Source organism: Gossypium hirsutum, chromosome A01, assembly GCF_007990345.1.
Source record: "Gossypium hirsutum isolate 1008001.06 chromosome A01, Gossypium_hirsutum_v2.1, whole genome shotgun sequence".
NCBI classification, from domain to species: domain Eukaryota; kingdom Viridiplantae; phylum Streptophyta; class Magnoliopsida; order Malvales; family Malvaceae; genus Gossypium; species Gossypium hirsutum.
In genome coordinates, this window is record NC_053424.1 from 37,902,299 (window position 1) to 37,917,602 (window position 15,304).

At 35.6% G+C, this 15,304-nt stretch overlaps 1 non-coding gene across 1 annotated transcript; it reads left to right on the forward strand.

Moving 5' to 3' along the window:
- Positions 1-14,715: 14,715 nt before the first annotated feature.
- LOC121206430 (small nucleolar RNA R71) lies at positions 14,716-14,817 on the forward strand. The gene has a single exon (XR_005901485.1). It is a non-coding gene; the product is annotated as a small nucleolar RNA R71 (small nucleolar RNA).
- The last annotated feature ends 487 nt before the right edge of the window (positions 14,818-15,304 follow it).

Sequence of the window (15,304 nt, forward strand, 5' to 3'; positions counted from 1 at the left end):
GTAAAATGATAAATTTGATTCGTAGTGAAGAGTGGTCAGATTAGTCAAACAGTGAAACAGGGGAAACTTTAAGAAAAATCTGGTATTGATTGGCCAAACGTAAAATTATAAAAATTTTATGGATGGAAGATATACGAGTCTATATTCAGGGAAAATTAACGGCAAGTGATTTGGAGTTTTTTAGCTCCAGTTATAAATAATTTTGTGACTACTGCTCAGGAAAACAGCTCGTAGTGAATATGTGATTTTGTTGTAAACATGGATAAAACTTGTTTTAGTTACTCATAAGCTATTGATTAAACCCATACGTGAATTTTAAATCGTGATATTGTAAAACGATACATGAGTGTTAGATGGATCTTTGATATTAAAATTTGTGAAATTGTAAGTTTATGAGTATTTGAATATGAAATGATAGTATGGCGTGAAATTGAATTATTCATTGGGAAATGATTAATGTAGATTCGGCCAAGACAAAGTGTATACATGATAGTATATGTGATATGTGAAGTATATTTGGATAATTGTGATGTGAATGTATATATATGTGATAAGGCCTAATGGCCGATGTGATGAATGTGAAAGTGTATATATGTGATAAGGCCGAATGGCCAATGTGATGAATGTGAAAGTGTATATATATGTGATAAGGCCTAATGGCCGATGTGATGAATGTGAAAGTGTATATATGTGATAAGGCCGAATGGCCAATGTGATCAATGTGAAAGTGTATATATATGTGATAAGGCCTAATGGCCGATGTGATGAATCTGAAAGTGTATATATGTGATAAGGCCTAATAGCCGATGTGATGAATGTGAAAGTGTATATATGTGATGAGGCCTAATGGCCGATGTGATGAATGTGAAAGTGTATATATATGTGATAAGGCCTAATGGCCGATGTGATGAATGTGAAAGTGTATATATGTGATAAGGCCTAATAGCCGATGTGATGAATGTGAAAGTGTATATATGTGACAGGGCCGAGTGGCCAACGTGATGGATGTGAAAGTGTATAAATGTGATAAGTCCCGAAGGGCAATTGTGTTAGTACTATATCCGGGATAAAACCCCACAGGCTTTATGCGAGAGTATTATCCTGATTAATGTCCGTAGGCTTCGTGCTCGTACTATATCCGAGCTTTAAAGACCCGACGGCTAAATGCTAGGATTCAAGTAAGACTTTGATATTGAGTATCTGCATTAAGTTACCATCAAATAAGTATTATGTATTCAAGATGTTCAGGCACGTATTACTTACTCATCGGTGGAGTGATTTCGAGGTGAATTATCAGTATCAAAGAGGTAGGTAAATGTGATTAATATTATAACTCCAAATGTGAGAATGTGCTTGGAAATATTTGACCATCTAGGTCATTATTATTCGAAAGTATATATGTGGCAGCCAAGTGTTGCGTTTAATGATATTATAGATCGAGATGAAGCTCTAGATTAACTTCATCGAACAGTTGAAATGAATGACCAATAATAGTGATTGAGAACACTTTGTCTTGCTTAAAACTTACTAAGCATTAAATGCTTACTCCGTTCTTTGAATCTCTGTTTTATAGATTTTGGTTCATCAGCTATTGGACTCGGGATTATTGAAGTCGAAGTCGCCCACACTATCAAAGCCCTTTTGGTACACTTTTGGTTGAACTCTGAAAATGGCATGTATAGGACTACCCTTTTTGTAGTGGGTCATGGACCCTTTGGGTTTGTATAATTTTGGATAGCCATGCGAAAATGGCTTATATATGTTTGAGCATAATGTTATCATCATTTGGTATGGATATGGTTATTGAGAGGTGTGGATATGCTTAACAAGGATTGGCCATGGGAATGGTTAATCACTATCATAATTTGTGCTATTTATGCTAAAAGGGCTAGTTGAATCATGGAAACTATGAAATAGGTAAAGTCTACCTTAAAGGTAGATGCTGACAGCAGCAGTGATGTAGATTTGGAAAATCACTAAAAATAGTAGGAATAGAATTAAATAGTGAATAAATTATTTAGATGAACCTTGATGAATCCACTTTCATATGGAAGAAACGAAACGGTCATATGAGTGGTATGTTAAGAGATAATTAGGTTTTCGTGAGACAGGCCCAGAACGGTTTCTGAATTCCCTGTTCTAACTTTGGAAATTCATTATAAATTAACCAGAGATAATTAGGAGTCATTCCATATATGTATAGATTCCTCTATGAGTCTAGTTTCTATAGAAACAAACAGCATCAGTATTGAAGCCCTGTACAGGGAGATATCCAAGTCGTAATGCGAAAAGGTCAGTGTAGTCGATCCCTGTAACATGGGAGATTTTGACTAATAAACTGTACTAATTGGCCCGACCAAAAATTCTAGAAAAAAATTTTTAGATGCATATATGAGTCTAGTTTTAGAAAAAAATCACGAATCTGATTTTCGAGTTGTGAAACTCAAGATGTGATTTTTAAGGTGACAGTGACGCAGTTAGCCAGCTTGCCTGGAAAATTTAAAATGGACTGCAATAGTAAGCGAATTTAGTCTGTGAACCCCTCGTGTCCGACTCCGGCGACGGACTCGGGTAAGGGGTGTTACAAAACATGGCCATATCATAAAATTATTTACACAAAATAGGTATATTGCTATACATGCCATACTTAAGTAGTTGTACAAGCCATTTACCAAGATAAAAGTCCTTTGGATAGTGTGATCGAACTTTCGACCTGTCCCGATTCCTGAGCCGGCTTGTTCAAAACTACAGTGAATGAAAAGGAAGGAGTAAGCATAAATGCTTAGTAAGTTCATATGTAAATAACAAGTAACATAACAATACAAATATACCAAACAACTTTAGCATGGTACCACCAAAACATATATCACATCTTTAAACATCATTCATCATCTTACCACCTTATTGTTGTTGTATCTATTTTCAACCCGAGGGTTAAGAACATACCTATCCAAAGTGTCCATTTCACAACACTTACCCAAAACGTCACTTATATCTTAAGTGCTCTTCCATTAAACTAGAAATTTCACCCGTTGAACACATCGGAATATAACTCGGATACATGGATAATTTGCACATAAGTGCCACATATGTAATCAAGAAATCATGTAACCCGCCCCTAAGTGAACTCGGACTCAACTCAACGAGCTTGGGCGTTCGCATCCATAAATGAACTCGGACTCAACTCAACGAGTTCGGATGCCTAGTTACATCTCACGAACTTGGACTCAACTCAACGAGTTCGGACATTTGCATCCATAAGTGAACTCGGACTCAACTCAACGAGTTCAGATGCTCAACCATCCTAGTGACATGTCACTTGTATCCTAATCTATTCCTAAGGTTCAAACGGGTTTTTTCCCTCGATCTCACATTTGCCGTCTTCCATGGAATATCGGAACCGATACTCGGTAGCAATTCATATTTATCAAGTAGTAAACATAATTTGCATACTACTCAACATTAACCACAAATCATAATATTTCACGATTAAAAATCAGCATATCATATAATTAACATTAATAACTTAAAAATAACATTTATGCTACATTATTTACACATGAACTTACCTTGGTACCAAAATATAAAGATTTTGCAATTTAGTCCACAATCTTTTCTTTTCCTCGATCACGACTTGAATCTCGTTTTTCTTGATCTATAATACCAAATTAATCTTATTTAATACATACATTTATCAAAACAGCATTTAATACGAACTTTAAAAAATTACACTTTTGCCCCTAAACTTTTGCATAATTACACTTTTGCCCCTAGGCTCGGGAATTAAACTTTATTCCTTATTCTTATGTTTTATAACATGTTGATCACTTTTCCCTTCTATGGCAACATCAAATTCTCTCTCTAACATATACTTGTGACTATTAGGTATTTTTGCCGATTAAGCCCTTTTACTCGTTTTCACTAAAAACCGAGTAGCACAAGTTGTCTAACATAATTTAAAACCCCATATTCTATCATAAAACATCAAAATACACAAATTTCACCTTTGGGTATTTTTCCAAATATAAACACTAGGTTGAATTATTGCTAGCATAAGCTTAATCGAGCTTCCGGGATTCCAAAAACGTAAAGAACATTAAAAACAGGGCTTGGAATCACTTACTATGGAGCTTGGAAGCTTGAAACAAACCCTAGCTATGGAGAACCCTTGAAATTTTGGCCTAATGAAGAAGATGGACAAAAATTGGCTTTTAATTTTGTTTTTAATTCATTTTAATAACTAAATGACCAAAATACCCTTACTACTAAACTTTCCAAAAATTCCTTCCATGTCCTAATTTTGTCCATGAACTTAAAATTGGTCAAATTGCTATTTAAGACCTCCTCATTATATTCCAAAACAATTTCATACTAAAAACTTCTAGAATGCAAGTTTTGCAACTTATTCGATTTAGTCCCTACTTTCAATTTAAGCACTTTAGGCATAGAATTTCATCACGAAATTTTCACACAATCATGCAATCATATCATAAACATAAAAATCATTGTAAAATAATTATTTCTATCTCGGATTTGTGGTCATGAAACCACTATTCCGATTAAGCCCTCATTCAGGATATTACAACTCTCCCCCCTTTTAAGGATTTTCGTCCTCGAAAATCTTACCGGTAAACAGGTGTGGGTATTGGTTTCTCATAGTTTCTTCAGGTTCCCATGTAGTCTCTTCTACCCCATGCTTTTGCCACAACACTTTTACAAGTGCAACACTTTTATTTCTTAGTTGTTTGACTTCTCGAGCTAAAATCTTAATCGGTTCTTCTTCATAAGTCATATCCGGTTGCAGTTCAATTTCTGTCGGTGAAATTATATGTGAAGGATCTGAACGATACCGACATAACATAGATACGTGAAACACATCATGAATCTTCTCTAATTCGGGTGGTAACGCTAGCCGATATGCTACCGGTCCAACTTTTTCAATTATTTCATACGGTCCAATAAAACGCAGACTTAACTTGCCCTTTCGTCCAAATCTAAGGACTTTCTTCCATGGAGACACTTTCAAAAATACCTTATCACCAACTTGAAACTCCATTTCCTTTCGTTTCAAATCCGCATAAGATTTTTGTCTATCTGAAGCAGCTTTCAAACAATCTCGAATCACTTTCACCTTTTCTTCGGTTTCTTTTATTAAATCAACTCCATAAATCTGATTTTCCTTGAGTTCAGTTCAATATAATGGCGTCCGACATTTACGACCATATAATGCTTCATAAGGTGCCATCTTCAAACTTGTCTGATAACTATTATTATAAGCAAATTCTACCAACGGTAAATACTTTTCCCAACTACCTTGAAATTCCAATACACAACATCTGAACATGTCTTCAAGAATCTGAATTACTCTCTCTGATTGTCCATCAGTTTGTGGATGAAAGGCAGTGCTGAAATTTAACTTTGTACCTAATGCTTCTTGCAACTTTTGCCAAAACCGTGAGGTAAACCTCGAATCTCTATCCGAAATGATTGACAAGGTATCCCATGAAGTCTAACAATCTCTCGGATATACAATTCAGCCAACTTATTAAGAGAATAATCTGTACGTTCCGGAATAAATGAGCCGATTTAGTCAGTCTGTCAACTATTGCCCAGATGGCATTTTTCTTCCCTAGAGTTAATGGCAACCCTGATATAAAATCCATAGTAATCCGATCCCATTTCCATTCAAGAACCATAATAGGCTGGAGTAATCCTGAAGGTACTTGGTGTTCAGCTTTCACTTGTTGGCAAACTAAGTACTTTGATACAAACTCGGAAATATCTCTTTGCATTCCACTCCACCAGTACATTTTCTTCAAGTCATTATACATCTTCGTACTGCCCGGATGAACCGCTAAACAACCATTATGTGCTTCATGCAAAATCTTTTGAATCAACTCATCATTTTTCGGTACACAAATCTGATTTTTAAACATCAAACAACCATCAGAACCGATTCTGAAATCTGATCCCGTATCAGCTTCACACTGTTTTCTTTTGGCTAGCAAATCTTGATCATTTTTTTGAGCTTCAGAAATCTCTTGTAAAAACATCGGTCTTGCTCTAAACTCTGCTAGAATCAAACCGTCATCTGAAATTTTCAACTGAGTGTTCATAACTCTCAAAGCAAACAACAACTTTCTGCTTAAAGCATCGGCAACCACATTCGCTTTTCCTGTATGATAATTGATAACAAGCTCGTAATCTTTCAATAACTCCAACCATCTTCGCTGTCTCAAATTCAAGTCTTTTGTGACATCAAGTATTTAAGACTTTTGTGATCAGTATATACTCGGCACTTTTCACCATACAAATAATGTCGCCAAATCTTCAAAGCAAATACCACCGCAGCCAATTCCAAATCGTGAGTAGGATAATTCTTCTCATGAGGTTTTAACTGTCTCGAAGCATAAGCCACCAATTTTCCTTCTTGCATGAGTACACACCCCAAACCATTTAGAGAAGCATCACTATACACCACAAATTCTTTACCTGATTCGGGCTGTATCAACACTGGTGTTTCAGTTAATAACTTTTTCAATTCTTCGAAACTCTGTTGACATTCTTCCGTCCATTCAAATTTAACATCCTTTCAGAGTAGTCTAGTCATAGGAGCAGCAATTATAGAAAATCCATTTAAGAACCGCCGATAATACCCAGCTAGCCCCAAGAAACTTCTAACTTCAGTTACGTTTTTCGGTGGTTTCCAATCAACAATGGCTGAAATTTTACTAGGATCAACCCGTATACCATCACCTGAAACAATATGACCCAAAAATCCAACTTCCCAGAGCCAAAATTCACTTTTACTAAACTTAGCATACAGCTGCTTATCTCTCAAAGTTTGTAGAACTATCCTCAAATGCTCAGCATGCTCTGTCTCATCTTTTGAATAAATTAAAATATCATCTATAAACACCACAGCAAATCTGTCCAAGTATGGCCGAAATATGCGATTCATTAAATCCAAAAACACAGCAGGAGCATTTGTCAACCCGAATGGCATAACTAAAAATTCATAATGACCGTACCTTGTTCTAAAAGCAGTTTTAGGCACATCTGACTCTTTTACTCGCACCTGATAATACCCAGATCTCAAGTCAATCTTTTAAAATCATGTCGCTCCTTTTAGCTGATCAAACAAATCATCAATTCTCGGCAATGGATACTTGTTTTTGATTGTCACTCTGTTGGTGCCATTCTATATGGAGCAATTGAGATCGGAGCTGTTCCCGGTATTAAATCAATACCAAATTCTACTTCCCTGACTGGAGGCAAACCCGGCAATTCTTCTGGAAATACGTCCGCAAATTCACACACAACCGACACTGATTCAACTTTCTTTTCAACTTCTTTTGTATTAATTACATATGCCAAATAAGCTTCATAACCCTTTCTCAAATATCTCTGAGCCGACATCGAAGAAATCATACTAGATAATGCCTCTAATTTGTCTGGCTCAACCCGCAGAATTTCACCACTTTCACACTTTAATTATATAACCTTTTCTTTGCAATTTATTATAGCATCATGCAATGTCAACCAATCCATACCCAAAATAACATCAAATTCATCAAACGGCAACAACATCAAGTCGACCGGAAAGTAATGACCCCGAATCATTAAAGGGCATTTCTTGCTTACTTTATCAACTATCACGCATTTGCCTAACGGGTTCAACACTCTAATCATAAATTCTGTGTTCTCAATAGGTATATTCATACTAGACACCAGTTTAATGCATACATATGAATGAGTAGAACCAGGATCAATCAAAGCAATAACATTAATATCATAAAGAGAATGTACCGATAATCACATCGGGTGATGAAGCATCTTCACGCGCTTTAATAGCATAAGTTCTAGCCGGAGCTCTTCCCTTAGATCTAACTGCTGCATCTCTGGCTACATTCTTACTGCTTGTTTCACTTCCAACTTTTCTCGGACACCTTCCCCTCGAGTTTGCACCACTAGCTTTTACACTCTGAAATTTTTCTTTCTCAGCTCTCTCTGGGCAGTCTCTAATAAAATGATCCGGAGAACCACATCGAAAACATTCATTTGCTCTGCACGGACCAAAATGATTTCTACCACACCGCTGGCACTCGGGTTTAACAAATCTCGAGTTCCCTACACTGGCTGCAGAAGTATTCTGAGATTTAGGACCCACATTCTGCTTCTTAAAATTTCCATATGATTGCCCAGCTGAAACTTGGGAACGAGGATTCATATTTCTTGACTTTCCGGGTTGCTATGAAGGTGCCTTACTCATTGGCCTTTTCTTCCAATTTCGTGTCTCAGCCTCTACCTTCCTCTTCTCTTTAAGTAGTTCTTCAGCCTTACAAGCTCGATCAACTAGAACTACCATTTCTTTCAGTTCAAGGATCCCGACAAATACTTTAATGTCTTCGTTGAGCCCGTATTCAAATCGTCGGCACATCTTGGCTTCTGTAGGAACATATTCCCTGGCATACTTACTCAATCAAACAAACTCCCTTTCATATTCTGAGACTGTCATATTACCTTGCTTCAGCTCAAGAAACTCTTTACATTTCTGATCAATAAATCTTTCACTAATATATTTCTTCCGAAACTCTTATTGAAAGAATTCCCAGGTTACCCTCTCTTTCGGTACCACCGAAATCAAAGTCTTCCACCAATTATAGGCTGAATCTCTCAACAAAGATGTAGCACATTTCAAACATTCTTCAGGTGTACAAGATAATTCATCAAATACCCGGATAGAATTTTCAAGCCAGAACTCTGCTTTCTCTGCATCATCATCAATATTTGCTCTAAATTCTTCAGCCCCTTGTTTACGAATTCTATAAACGGGGGTTCTGTGAAATTTTATCATATCCACTCCTTGAGGCATTGGAGGCATAGGTTGAAGAATTGGGGGAGGTGGGGGAGGTCGTACATTTGGGTTCGTACGAACGAACTCAGTGTACCATGCACTCATCATTTGGAGAAAGGCTTCCCGATCTCTTTCTCCTCCTCCCTGACCAACAGTAGGAGGTGGGTTTTTAGTCGGTGCCACCCCTTCAGCCGGAGCTGGCGCATTACTCTCTACTTCATCTGCCATAATTGTATCGGGATCCATTTACTATATAAAAATCATTTAAAAAATGTCAGAAATCGTCACACTATCACAATTCATACATATGGCATGTATAGCAAAATCCGTACATACAACACGTAGTCCGAGAACCGACTAAACCTGCTCTGATACCACTAAATGTAATGCCCCCACGCCCGAGACCATCACCGGAGTCGAGCTTGAGGGGTTACCGAACATAATTTATCAATTTAAGAACTTCAAATCATTTGTTTCTACATTCACAGCTTCCTAGCTACTTGCGTCACAGATACAAGAAAAATCATATCTCGAGTTACGAAACTCAAAATCAAGATCCGTAAATTTTTCCTGAATCTAGACTCATATATCTATTTACTAATTTTTTTCTAGAATTTTTTTATTTGGTCAATTAGTACAGTTTATTAATTAAATTATCCCCTGTTTCAGGGTTCGACTGCTCTGACCTCTATGTATTACGAATCAGATATATCTCTATAAAAAATTTCAATGACTATGAGGTTTGTTTCTATTAAAACTAGACTCAATAAGGAATCTGTAAATATAAATAAAAACTTATAATTATTTTAGTAAAATGTATTATGAATTTTTAAAGTCAGAACAGGGGATCCAAAAATCACTCTGGCCCTGTTTCGCAAAAGTTTAAATATCTCATAAAACATAATTTATATCCCTGTTTTGTTCAATCCATATGAAAATAGACTCATTAAGCTTCAATATCATAACTTAATCATCATTTATTTCTATTTATACTATTTGTAGTGATTTTTCAAATTCATGTCATTGCTGCAGCAATACTCTGTTTTAAGGCAAGTTTCATCTTTCCATGAATTTTTATGAACTAGATAACTTGTTAAACTTCCATGATATCAAACATGATCTAAATTAGCCATCACCATGACTTATCAATATCAAACATTTTCTCAACCAAACATGGCCATATCATAAAATTATTTACACAAAATAGGTATATTGCTAGACATGCCATACTAAAGTAGTTGTACAAGCCATTTACCAAGATAAAAGTCCTTTGGATAGTGTGATCGAACTTTCGACCTGTCCCGATTCCTGAGCCGGCTTGTTCAAAACTACAGTGAATGAAAAGGAAGGAGTAAGCATAAATGCTTAGTAAGTTCATATGTAAATAACAAGTAACATAACAATACAAATATACCAAACAACTTTAGCATGGTACCACCAAAACATATATCACATCTTTAAACATCATTCATCATCTTACCACCTTATTGTTGTTGTATCTATTTTCAACCCGAGGGTTAAGAACATACCTATCCAAAGTGTCCATTTCACAACACTTACCCAAAACGTCACTTATATCTTAAGTGCTCTTCCATTAAACTAGAAATTTCACCCGTTGAACACATCGGAATATAACTCGGATACATGGATAATTTGCACATAAGTGCCACATATGTAATCAAGAAATCATGTAACCCGCCCCTAAGTGAACTCGGACTCAACTCAACGAGCTTGGGCGTTCGCATCCATAAATGAACTCGGACTCAACTCAACGAGTTCGGATGCCTAGTTACATCTCACGAACTTGGACTCAACTCAACGAGTTCGGACATTTGCATCCATAAGTGAACTCGGACTCAACTCAACGAGTTCGGATGCTCAACCATCCTAGTGACATGTCACTTGTATCCTAATCTATTCTTAAGGTTCAAACGGGTTTTTTCCCTCGATCTCACATTTGCCGTCTTCCATGGAATATCGGAACCGATACTCGGTAGCAATTCATATTTATCAAGTAGTAAACATAATTTGCATACTACTCAACATTAACCACAAATCATAATATTTCATGATTAAAAATCAGCATATCATATAATTAACATTAATAACTTAAAAATAACATTTATGCTACATTATTTACACATGAACTTACCTTGGTACCAAAATATAAAGATTTTGCAATTTAGTCCACAATCTTTTCTTTTCCTCGATCACGACTTGAATCTCGTTTTTCTTGATCTATAATACCAAATTAATCTTATTTAATACATACATTTATCAAAACAGCATTTAATACGAACTTTAAAAAATTACACTTTTGCCCCTAAACTTTTGCATAATTACACTTTTGCCCCTAGGCTCGGGAATTAAACTTTATTCCTTATTCTTATGTTTTATAACATGCTGATCACTTTTCCCTTCTATGGCAACATCAAATTCTCTCTCTAACATATACTTGTGACTATTAGGTATTTTTGCCGATTAAGCCCTTTTACTCGTTTTCACTAAAAACCGAGTAGCACAAGTTGTCTAACATAATTTAAAACCCCATATTCTATCATAAAACATCAAAATACACAAATTTCACCTATGGGTATTTTTCCAAATATAAACCCTAGGTTGAATTATTGCTAGCATAAGCTTAATCGAGCTTCCGGGATTCCAAAAACGTAAAGTACATTAAAAACAGGGCTTGGAATCACTTACTATGGAGCTTGGAAGCTTGAAACAAACCCTAGCTATGGAGAACCCTTGAAATTTCGGCCTAATGAAGAAGATGGACAAAAATTGGCTTTTAATTTTGTTTTTAATTCATTTTAATAACTAAATGACCAAAATACCCTTACTACTAAACTTTGCAAAAATTCCTTCCATGTCGTAATTTTGTCCATGAACTTAAAATTGGTCAAATTGCTATTTAAGACCTCCTCATTAATATTCCAAAACAATTTCATACTAAAAACTTCTAGAATGCAAGTTTTGCAACTTATTCGATTTAGTCCCTACTTTCAATTTAAGCACTTTAGGCATAGAATTTCATCACGAAATTTTCACACAATCATGCAATCATATCATAAACATCAAAATCATTGTAAAATAATTATTTCTATCTCAGATTTGTGGTCACGAAACCACTATTCCGTTAAGCCCTAATTAAAGATATTACACTGCTCACACAAGCTGTCAGTCAAGACGTAGCTATACGGTGCTGCTCACACAAGCTGTCAAGTAAACGCAACATATGCCGGTATACTCAGCCACTGGTAGGCGTATAGGACCAGCACCCAGATCACATAACAAAATACCCTAGTGACATGTCACTTGCATCCTAATCTATTCCTAAGGTTCGATTGGGATTTCTCGCTTGCCAAAATGTCATCGAATGTGTCTGTAGAGTTGTTTGCACAATTCATACAAAATGAAAGCATTTAAAATACAATTATAATAAATTTTATCTACTTACGAACTTACCTCGAATGCAAAAATGGCATAAGGGATCTATTTGTCAATTATTTTATTTTTTCCCGATCTACATCCGAACTTTGTTTTTCTTGATCTATAATACCATATTTAACTTATTTAATCATCAAGCTATTCAATTCAGGCCAAAATCACATTATGGAAAAAATTATATTTTTGCCCCTAACATTTTAATATTTTACAATTTAGTCCCTAGGCTCGTAAAATGAATTTCTTTCAATTTCATCACAACCCAAGCCTATCCGAATATTACTTGTACTCATAATAGCCCGCATTTTTCATTTATTTTCACTTTTCTACACATTTTCTGGCCTTTTACAAATAAGTACATATTTGACATTTTTTATCGAAAAATCACTTTACAAATGTTGTTTAACTAACAACAAACATGCATTTTCTACCATCAAATATCAAAATACAAATATATCAACATGGGTAAAATTTTAAACTTTAACTTTCTTTCAAATTACTCCTTGAAATAGCTAGATCAAGCTACAACGATCTGAAAAAGATAAAAATCATTAAAAACGGGACAAGAGTGGGCTTACATCGAGCTTCAAAGCTTGGCCAAACTCTAGCTATGGTTTCTCTTCAAAAATTTGGCTAGGGGACTAAATTGAAGAAGATGGACATATTTTTATTTAGTTAATTGTCTTTATTTGCCAAATTACCAATTTACCCTTAATGCATAACTTTAAAATTTCACCTAATCATGTCCATTTTTGTCCATCCTAAAGTATAATGGTCTAATTACCATTTAAGGACCTCCAATTTAAAATTCCATAGCAATTAGACACCATTAACTTATAGAACTCAAATTTTGCACCTATTGCAATTTAGTCATTCTAGTCAAATTGAGCAGTCAATCGATAAAATTTCTTAACGAAATTTCTATAAAATAATAAAATAATATTTCTACTTCAGATTTGTGGTCCGGAAACCACTGTTCTGATTTGACCCAAAAATGGGCTGTTACAGGTATTTTACGGTCCTATTCAAAATCTAATATCACAAAGTCGACTAGGAGAATAAAGCTCATCACTTTAACTAATATGTCTTCAAGTACTCCCTTAGGTTGTATTGAAGACCTATTAGTTAATTGTAGTGTGATCTGTGTATTTTTTAGATCCTTTAACTCGAGTTTTTCATAAATAGATAGGGGCATTAAATTAATGCTAACTCTTAAATCACATAGGGCCTTACTAAAAGGGATGTCCCCTATCTCTATAGGTATGGTAAAACTCCCCAGTTCTTTTATTTTTTAGGGGATGTGTTTTGAAATAATCGCACTACATGAGCGCTTATGTTAACTTGCTTTCCTATTTTCATTTTCATATGCCTAGACATGATTTCTTTTAGGGAATTAGCATACTAAGGAACTTTCTCAATTAGGTCAATTAAAGGCAAGTTAACGTTCAACTATTTGAATAAGTTCAAAAAACTTACGAATTCATAATCATCTCAATTGGTTCTTTTTCTGAATCACTACAAGTTCGACTACTTTTTTTAGTTTTGTTTCAACATCAACTTCTTAAGGATTCTCTTGAAGATCGTCAGAATACTTCTTACTTTCCTCTTGAATTAGTTTTTCTGGGCTACTCAATACTTTACCCAAATGGAGCATAATAGCTTTCACGTGCTCTATCCCTTCTCTCCGATGATTGTTCTCAGTATTGGTTGGGATTCACATGCCAACTTGCCTTCTAATATCTCCCATCATGCTCATTAATTGGCTCATTTAATCTTCCAACTTATTCAATGTTTTCGTTGTATTAGTGCACTTCAACTGCATCTATTTCACTTTTTTCCTCATTGACTGAATCTCCCCCTCGATCCGATCCAGGCGTTGAAAACATACAATATGGTCATTTGGCCTGGCCTTTTCCTAAGGTTTCTGTAAACAAGGAGGTTGATAATTAGCATTTTTAATTTGGTTAGAATTATTACCTCCTCCTTGATTTTTGCCCCATCTTAAGTTTGGGTGGTATCTCCATTCAGGATTTTAAGTATTTGAATAAGTATTTCCACCCCTATGTCTGATGTAGTTCACATCCTCGGAGGTATTATTGATGTAATGGAAGAAAGGTTTATCTGCCCTATATGATGATGCACTAGTCGAGGACTGTATGCAATTAATCCTATCCACAATCTATTGGAATCTATCATCGCCTTGGATAACTTTTACCGTAGATGGTTTTTGGTCGTACATATAGTGTTTAGTTGGCCATTGGAAAAAATTCATCACCATAGTTTCCATCAACTCATATGCATTTTCATATGTCCTGTTCATTAGGGTTCCTCCTGCGGCTCCATCTAATCCTGAACGTTCGTATGCATCCAACTTTTTGTAAGACATTTGCAATCTCAGCCACTCAGGTAATTCATGATGTGGGCATCTTTCAATGTTTTAAAATGCTCCCAAGCTTCGTGAAAACTTTCTCCTTCTAATTGTTTAAATGTTGTGACCTCCCTCCTTAGTTGGACCGTCTTGTTGATAGGGAAGAACTTTTGTAAGAATTTCCTTGCAAGTTTATCCCATGTCATGATAGATCCTGGTGCTTGTGAATCTAACCAAGAAAAAGCATTATCAATTAAGGAGAAGGGGAACAGTCAAAGACAAATGACATCATTGGTGACCCCGTTATATTTAAAACTATCACAAAGTTGAAGGAATCGCTTTAGATGCTAATTCGGGTCTTCTGTCATTATACCTCTGAACTGCAAGATCATGGCTAGTTTTATCTCGAAATTATCAGTTGTGATAGCTGGCCTTTTGATGCTTCCTTAAACTATTTCCAAAACTGGTACCACATAATCCCTTAGGGTTCTTTCGTTTCACACCATAGGTATTATTGCGAGTAGTTGCAGTTGTGGTGGTGGTATTTCCTATGGGTTATTTTTGTTAACTTCATCAAATAGGAGGTTATCATGTGGTAAATTGCCTAAAGCAAGTGGCAGGTTCTGCAT